Source organism: Acanthochromis polyacanthus, chromosome 15 (assembly GCF_021347895.1).
Source record: "Acanthochromis polyacanthus isolate Apoly-LR-REF ecotype Palm Island chromosome 15, KAUST_Apoly_ChrSc, whole genome shotgun sequence".
Taxonomy (NCBI): domain Eukaryota; kingdom Metazoa; phylum Chordata; class Actinopteri; family Pomacentridae; genus Acanthochromis; species Acanthochromis polyacanthus.
This window is the reverse complement of record NC_067127.1, coordinates 6,882,358-6,891,532: the sequence shown is the minus strand read 5'-3', so window position 1 is coordinate 6,891,532 and position 9,175 is coordinate 6,882,358.

The window sequence follows — 9,175 nt, the reverse complement described above, 5'->3', positions numbered from 1 at the left end:
GATGACATGCTCCATAACAGACTGTCTGGCTGACCTCCGAAAACTGGAGGAAACTTTACCTCCAGGAAGAAGCGGTTTGGCAAAAATAGTGGCATGTTTTCCCATCTGCAGAGCTCAAGAAGCTTTCAAAGAAAATATTATTCCTGCCTCTGACTGTGTGTGGTGGAGTGTGTGTGAGTGTGTCAGAGGATGAGCAAGTGATGGAGAGTGAAGGAGGCCTGACTTTCTCCCATGCCTTCAGGGAAAAATCATAATGACTTATCCAGAACCGAGAAGCCTGTGGAGGAGTTGCACAATAGGAAGATCAATAGAGCCGAGCGCTGAGCTGCAGCTCGTCTCCGGGGCTCAGGCAACCACCAACAGCTCCCAGGGGTGGACAAACACAGGAGAGGCCTGATCAGTGGAGATGGAGGGTCACACGTGAAGAAAAAATGGCAGCAATGATGACTAAACTTGTAATAATAAGCTTATTATAGTAGTTTTTATTTAATTATCATCTGTAGTATGTGGGAATGATGTCGTGAGGTTTTTTTTTGGAGCATTGTTTATTTGATTCTATGCTATTTTATTTTAATTCACAATAAAACCAGCAATAAATAAGGAAGCAAATCTTTCATTAAGGTAGGTTTTTGTCACATGTTCCCAGCAGAAACAAAAATGCGCAAGAGAAGTACTATAAGATCTTATGATTAAGTAAAAGTACCACCATGACAGAGTAGAAATATTCAGTTAGAAGTATCACATTTTGAGTTTAACTTTAAAATTTGTATTTAAAGTATGTATTCTATAAAATCAATGCATTAGCATAAAATAGATCCATGTACATGTACTGTATATAATGTCTATAAGTATATAAAATCGAAACAGCAACAGAGAACCTAAAGATCTCAGACTAGAGATGGATCTGTCCTGTCGTTGAAAGTGCACATCATCATTTTTAGACTCATTTTTTAATGTGCCTTCACCTTTTACCTAATTCTTGCTTCTTTTATCTTTGCTATTTGCATGGATCTCATTCCTTTTCTGACACTATGTCATATTCTTTTGTGTCCTTGTGTACAAAATGTCCTCCAGTACGGTAATCAACTTGTCATACCTGTCATTACCTGAATTCTAACAATGGTTGCATTTATCTGTAAGCATTACTGTAATGTTGGTAAGGGTAGGGTCAATTTTAACTACTTGAAATAATGCAGTCTAGCTTACTCTGTAATATGGTTAATAACCTGAATCTGCAAAGTAATTAAAGCTGTCAAACAAAAATGTACCCGAGCAGGAGTGCAAAGTATGTAGTAGCATGAAATGGAAATATTTACATAAAGTATCTGAAATTTGCACTTAGTCTTCTAAAAGTTCCTTTTGTCCACTGAAAATAAACTGATTGAAAGAATTAATGTAATGCATTTTGAAATAGGTGCACTTTGTTTATATTCTGACACTGATTTCTTATAAACACAAGAACAAGGAAAAATTTAAGCTGCTAGCAACATTGGTCGGGTCCTCGCACCCTTGCTGGTCAGCGATTCGAATTATGTCCCCTAGGTGGCAGTGCATCAAAACTTCACCAAAATAACCGACTTCCTGTTGGGTTTTAAGCATGGTTGCCAAGACGTTTATGTGGGTCTTGGCTTGTTACATATTTGTACCAAATTTCATAGCTGTAGGTGTCACATACTGGCCGTAGTTCCTGTTTTCTTAAATTTTTTCGCTAGTCCTGATGTGTGTGCAAATTTTCACACGCTTTTTAGCATTTTTAGGCCTTCAAATTTGTGATTGAAAAGCCGGTAAAAGACAGAACAATAATTCCTTGCATTCCAATAGGGTCTTGGCACCATTGGACTTGATTCAACGATCAGACCCTAAATAAGTCATTCAAAATGGTGCTTTGTTTCTTGTTTTACTATCATTTGAAGAATCCAATTAGATCATGACATATTTCCAGATCGGAGTACATTTATTTAATAGGGAATTCTGACACAACTTCCAAGGGAAATATCTTCATTATGAAGGGGCAAAACTAAAGCAACATTGGAAGTATAAGGTAGATCTTTACTGCATTGTGAGACCAACAAATCTCAGTTTGTGACCTTCAAAAAACTCATCTTTAATCCCATTATGAAGACAGGAGAAGCTTTAAGTAAGTAGCAGTTCACTCAAATGCTGAAATGAAAAATTCAAAACCTGGAAATTAGAAATCTTCTAACTAGTTTAGAAACTGATTTCCCCATCTCTGCTGCACTTTCTATAAATATCTCCTGCTAGTTTACCACTTTTTGCTCTACTATGTACACAAACCAAAGGTAATCTTATGTAAAACATTAGTCATCTGAAACGTAAAAGTGCGACTACAATGGTGTTTTGTGTGAAGACGCCAACCAAAGTTTATGACCCCTGTCTCCACAATGTCTGGAGTCTCCACCCAGCCTATGTGTGCAAGGTTATGACATTTTCAGCCCACCCTCTTTTAATCAAACTCCTAACCCCACGCACACACACCTCCACTGTATGCCATTATGTTGCAATCAGCGATCTAATGATCATATTTATCGTTTTCTCCACTGATAACTTGCCTTGGGAGGTCAGTGTCGTGTAACGAGGTGTGGATAACCTCGATTCAAGCATCTCCTTTGGGAAAGCATGAACTCACGTTAATCGACGCGTTTTCGGTTGGTTGGTTATGCATTTTTTCATCGAAGAAAAGGAGTTGATTTTCAATGATGTGCAATGATTAACCACAGGTCAAAATGTCCTTTTTACACTCTAGCTGCTGCCCTGTTGAGACACAGTTACACGTGCCCCGAGGAGGATTGTTTGGAAAATGTCAGGCACGCTTTTTGACATGAAATATGATTTCACGTACGAGGCCCGTGCAGATAGGGCCACTTGTGGACTCCTGACACGGGTAGGCATGATGCTAATTAGTCTTCCATAATAAGGAGCCCTTCTTTGCACAAAGGTGTCGAGAAACTCTCAACAGGCTGCATGTCGTCTTTTTCCAGTTAAGTGTCAGGAGTGTGTGTGATGGGATCTAACACTTCTGTGAAATGTTTCCTGGTGGTTGGTTGCTCATGCATGAGTCACTGTCCTATAGATAGATAGATAGATAGATAGATAGATAGATAGATAGATAGATAGATAGATAGATAGATAGATAGATAGATAGATAGATAGATAGATAGATAGATAGATAGATAGATGCAACAAACTACTTTTCAGACAACAGACATATGTTCTGATATGAATTTTATCAAAATGTGGAGATGTACGCCATCATTTTTTAGAATCTTATCTTTGTTATTTGCATGGATCTCATCCCTTTTCCTACATTATCTTATATTCTTCTGTGCCGTGCAAAGATTGTCCTTGTGTACAAAATGTCCTCCACTGCATTAATCAACTTGCCTTACCTATTATTGGATTCTAACAATGGATGCATTCGTCTGTAAGCATTACTTTAATGTTTGCAAGGGTGATGCCAATTGTAAGAACTTTAAATAATGCAGTGTAGCTTCAACAATAAAAATATGTGACGGTAATGATTTGAATTTGCAAGATTACTAAAGCTGTCAAACAAAAAAGGTAGCAGATTCAGAGTTTAAAGTAGCATAAAATGAAATTATTTAAATAAAGTATTTTAAAATTGTACGTAGCCCTATACACTGCAGTCAATTCCCCCTGAAATTTCTACTGAAGTTCGCTAATATCCATCCATCCATTTTCTATACACCGCTTTATCCTCACTAGGGTTGCGGGGGGTGCTGTAGCCTATCCCAAATATGGGACGCGAGGTGCACGTTCACGAAAACTAGCTATTTGTGGATTGTTTACTGATTTCAAGACATGTTTTGGACAAAATATTTTACTGGCTTGTTTTGTCTGGATGTCCAAGGTTGGATTATGGCCGTTTTTTGTGGAATATTTTCATCTGTGACTAGTTATGAGCCTTCAAAGGTGAGTTGTGCTGTTTACGTTATTTGTTGTTTGTTGGAGAAATATGTTTATATTACCCGCTGTGGTAATCACATCTGAAAGTGGTTTATACCAGCGGATTCATGAGAATCTAAGCTTTCCATGGGTGTATAGTGTTTGTATAATCGCGTTTGCAGCTTCAGACATTTAAGGAAATGCTTATGCAGATCTCAAACCGTCCCACGGGCGGGCCGGTGAAGCGCAACTTAAAAAGAGTGCACATAATGGCTACTTTTGTCTACTGTACAAAAACAATTGAAATAAACCAATGTTTTGAAAAAAGTTTCATTTTTAAACTTTTTTGCAGCACTCTGTAGATAGATAGATAGATAGATAGATAGATAGATAGATAGATAGATAGATAGATAGATAGATAGATAGATAGATAGATAGATAGATACTTTCTCATGGAAACAATGGCTCCCAGCTGTAGTCTTCATGTGCGTGTGCTGAGGGAGCCTCTTTTCTCCCACTCAGGTCACATCTAAACAACAGGACAGGGTCACGACCATGCAGATTAAACTGTTACCATTATGATGTTAGTGGGACTCGGGGGTGGAATCATGACCAGCGGTTATGAATACCAGGTTTCATAGAAAATACTTAAAATGACGCACAGCTGCCAAAGAAGAAAGGGGAGAGAAGAACGACTGTGGAGGAGGGGGAGGCTGAGAGGTAGGGGATGTGTGATTCTTAGCATCTCTACATGTGTGTGTGTGTGTGTGTGTGTCTGGGCCATGTGTTCAGCAACTGTGTGTAGGTGTTAGGGGATATTTTGGCGGCGGCAAGGGGATTTAGGCATGAGAGAGGCCTACATCATATAATGGGATAATGTTTTATCACATCGGAAGAAAGGAGGAGGGAAGGTGGGTTAATGAAAAGGGGTGAAAGGGGCTGATTATTTTTTTATAAGCAGATGTGCCATGGTTGTCCACCCACAACCTTTACAGTCAGTCGGATGTGCGTTTTTGCTTATGCACACGCACACTTTAAGAATATGCACACGGAGTAGTATCTGGTCAGACAGGTTAGGACAAGCTGAAGGAACTTCTTGTCATTATGTAACATCCATTCAAGTTGAGAATTATGTGCTTATCCTTTAGCTACAAGAGACTGCATGTCTGTGAGCGTGTAATGCTGCCAGTTGGAGTTCTTTCCACAGTTTGATTGTGAATCTGTATAATTACAGCCGAATGGGTCGATTGTCAATTTTGCACCAATAAAGCACCTTACTGGACAAAGTGGCAGATACTAGCCACTCCCTCCAACTGCCAAAACTCCTCCAGGCCAGAGCTAAAAATAAGATATGTGGTCTTGGTCAACTGGTCTGGTTAATGAAAGACTTTTAAAAGTTTCAGTAACAGGAATGTTAATAACTTAAAGCCTCTTTTGTGCCGTCCTTTAAGCACTGGACAAACGTTTTTGTGGTCACACCTCATTAAAATGAATTCAAGCTTTGTCCATTTCCACACAAGTTGGACAGGTTTTTCAGTGTTACCATTCCAACAAAAGCATAATTATTTTCGTTTTCTTTCAGTTTGTTGTGTCCAAAGAACATGGCATTAATGTGAAAGTATTTAAAAAAAAAATTTAATATATTTTCCTCTATATTTAAACAGTATGGAGTCCCACAAGGATCAATTCTTGGGCCCTGTTGTGTTCATGTGAAATAACTTTGCAGTATTACAGGCTGTTCATAAAAGAGTCCTACAGAGGGCGCTATCCCAAAGCTGTAGCAGGATAGGACCTAGAGCATGAGAGAAGAAGTGAAGACACATGCTAATGAATAAAGCTACATCCTGCCTGTTCCATTCTACTGTGCGGTGAATGTCTAATACTCACACACAACAAAGTGGCGACGAGGCAAGTAGTGAGGAAGAGATGGCTCTACTTTCCTTACAACCTCCTGCGGTTTTCCTGGAGTGCCCGGGTGAACCAAAGATCGCTTTTGAAGCGTGGAAAAAGTTGTACGACAACTATTTGCTTGCTATCGGGGGAAATGGCTTTTCCGCCGAGAGGAAGAGAGCCTTGATTATTCACTGCTTGGGAACAGAAGGACAACGAATCTACAGCACTTTGCCACTCGATAGTGATGACTATACAGGGACTGTGAGTGCTTTGGAAAAATACTTTTCTCCAAAAGTGAACGTTGTTGCCGAGAGGTACCGTTTTCGCCAGCGAGCACAAGCGGTGGGTGAGTCTACAGATCACTATGTTGCAGCATTACGTGAGCTCGTTAAACATTGTGGATTTGGCAACATGGAGAATGAGATGCTGCGCGACCAGATTGTAGAAAAGACTAACAATCCTCGAATACGTGAAAGACTGCTAATGGAGGAAAATCTGACTCTAGTAAAGACACTGGATATAGCTCAGCGCATTGAATCTGCCATAGCCAATGCAAAAGCCATTGCTGATACCGACACTTCAAAAGATGTTGCCGCGGTGCACGTGAGGAAAAAGAGCAATTTCAAAACAAAGCGGAGTAAGCCAAAGATGGATGGAAAAAGCAATACATGCTACCGTTGCGGGTCAGAAAACCATCTTGCAAATGATAAATCTTGTCCTGCTAAAGACTGTAAATGTAAAAGGTGTGGAAAAATAGGGCATTATTCTCGAGTTTGTAAATCCTCTGCTAAGCCTGTAAATGAAGTGTCCAATAAGAGTGATGATGTGATCGTGCCTGAAATAACTGTCTTGGCTGTGAACAGTGGTATTGACATTTCTAAGCTAATGTGTACTGCTACTATTACTGCACCTACTGCTCAGGCCTGTGATATTGAGATGCTTGTTGATACAGGGTCAGGTGTGTCTATACTGCCTAGTGATGTGTACCGTAAACACTTTAGTTTGAGTAAGCTAAATGAACCCAAAGTGTAACTGGTTACATATTCTAAGGATAAACTGAATGTGTTAGGGTGTCTTAAAGCTACAATTACCTACCATAACAAGTGTGCTACTACTGACTTTTACATAGTCAAAACGGGAACACCAATACTCGGTATGGACCTTTTTGCTGCTCTTGAGTTAGAGATAAAAGGAGGACAGTTGCTATCTGACATCTCTACAGTCAGTACAACCCTTCACCAAACCGAAGCCTCACCCAAACAAACAGTGAAAGCTCCAGTTGCGTTTGGATGCGCAAAAGACTTTGTTCACAAAGTAAAAGTGCGACCTGAAGTCAAGCCTGTGCAACAAAAGCTCCGCCGCTTACCTCTCTCAGTGCGTGATGCTGTATCAAATGAACTAAAGAACCTGGAAGAAAATGGAATTATTGAGAGGATTGACGCATCTGAGTGGGTATCCCCAATTGTGGTCACCCAGAGAAAGACCGGTGACATTCGTATGTGCGTGGACTTGAGGGAACCTAACAAAGCTGTCATTATAGATGGCCATCCTCTGCCGTTGATTGAGGACATAATGTCTGAGCTGCGTGGAGCTGTCATGTTCTCCACTCTAGACCTCAAATCTGCATATCACCAACTAAAGCTGCATGAAGATAGCAGAGGGCTAACAGCTTTTATTACACACGAAGGCCTGTACCGATATTGCAGAGTTCCATACGGACTTAGCTCCGCCCCTGCCGCCTTTCAAAAGATGATGTCAACGATCCTCAGTGGACTGGAAGGTGTTCAGTGCTACCTTGACGATGTCATTGTCTATGGAACTTCTGAAGCGGCGCACGAGGTAAATCTGAAGGCTGTGTTACGTAAAATAAACAACGCAGGCCTGAGGTTGAACATGGACAAATGCAAGTTTCGTCAAACTACTCTGAGTTTTCTTGGCTGCAAGGTCGGCTCAGACGGTCTGCTGCCAGATGACTCTCACGTAGCTGCAATCCTGAATGCTCCGCCTCCTACTGACCTTGCTGCACTGCGCTCATTCCTAGGGCTGACAACCTGGTACAATAAATTTGTGCCCAACTATGCTGATGTTGTGGAGCCCCTGAGAGTTTTATTGCGAAAGAACAGTACATTTCAATGGAACGATGAACGTCAAGTGAGTTTTGACCACGTCAGACAGCTGATTGTCAACAGCCCTGCACTGGCGCTATTTGACCCTGCCAGGCCTACCATAGTTTCTACTGATGCTTCAGACTATGGGCTTGGGGCCGTCCTTACTCAAATGGACAACAATGGTGAAGAACGTACTGTGGCTTTTGCCTCCCGCAGTCTGTCGGACGCAGAGAGGAAGTATTCCATTGTCGAAAAGGAAGCGCTAGCATGCGTTTGGTCTGTCGAAAAATGGCGAACATGGCTCTGGGGAAGAAAATTCCTTTTGCGCACTGATCATCAAGCGCTAACAACACTCCTCACGACCAAAGGAAACAACCGTGCTGGCCTACGGATAGCCAGGTGGTCTGCGCGCCTGATGGAGTTTGACTACAATGTTGAATATAGAAAAGGTTCATTGAACAATGTTGCTGACTGTCTATCAAGACTTCCACTGCCAGAGACAGATCCTGCATATGCTGAAAATGTGGAGTCTGTTGCAACCATTCTCGCCGATCTAAGCGCTGTTTCTGAGGATGAGTTTGAGTCCGCCTGCCGTGACTGCCCGGTGCTAAAAAAGCTGTGTGCACAGATAAAAAGGGGCTGGCCGTCAAAGAAGAAAGCGGTTGATCCTGAATTACAGCCCTACTTCCTGATTAGACATGAGCTTGTGGTCATAGAGGACTGTGTCATCAGAGGTACTCATCGTTTACTCGTACCTGAGTCTATGCAGACAAGGCTCATTGATATCGCTCATGAGACACACCAAGGCATTGTTAAGACTAAACAACGCCTCAGAGAACTATATTGGTGGTACAAGATGGACTCACAAATAGAGACATTTGTTAAAAACTGTACGACTTGCCGTCTGAACGATAAAACAACAGTGACCCATGATGCCCCGCTTCATCCTGTGCCCCTGCCAGCCGCTGCCTGGGAGAAGGTTTCAGTGGACATTGTGGGCCCGTTTGAGATAGCACCTGCTGACTGTCGGTTTGCTATAACACTTGTGGATTACCATAGCAAGTGGCCTGAAGTGGCTTTCGCTCCCCGTGCTGACACCGCTACTATGATCCAGTTCCTGTCCACTGTTTTCTCTCGAGAGGGGAATCCAAAAGAGCTGGTCAGTGATAACGGACCCCAGTTTGTCTCCACTGAGTTTGCTGAGTTTCTCAAGAGAAGGGACATTACACACCTGAAATCATCTGTATACT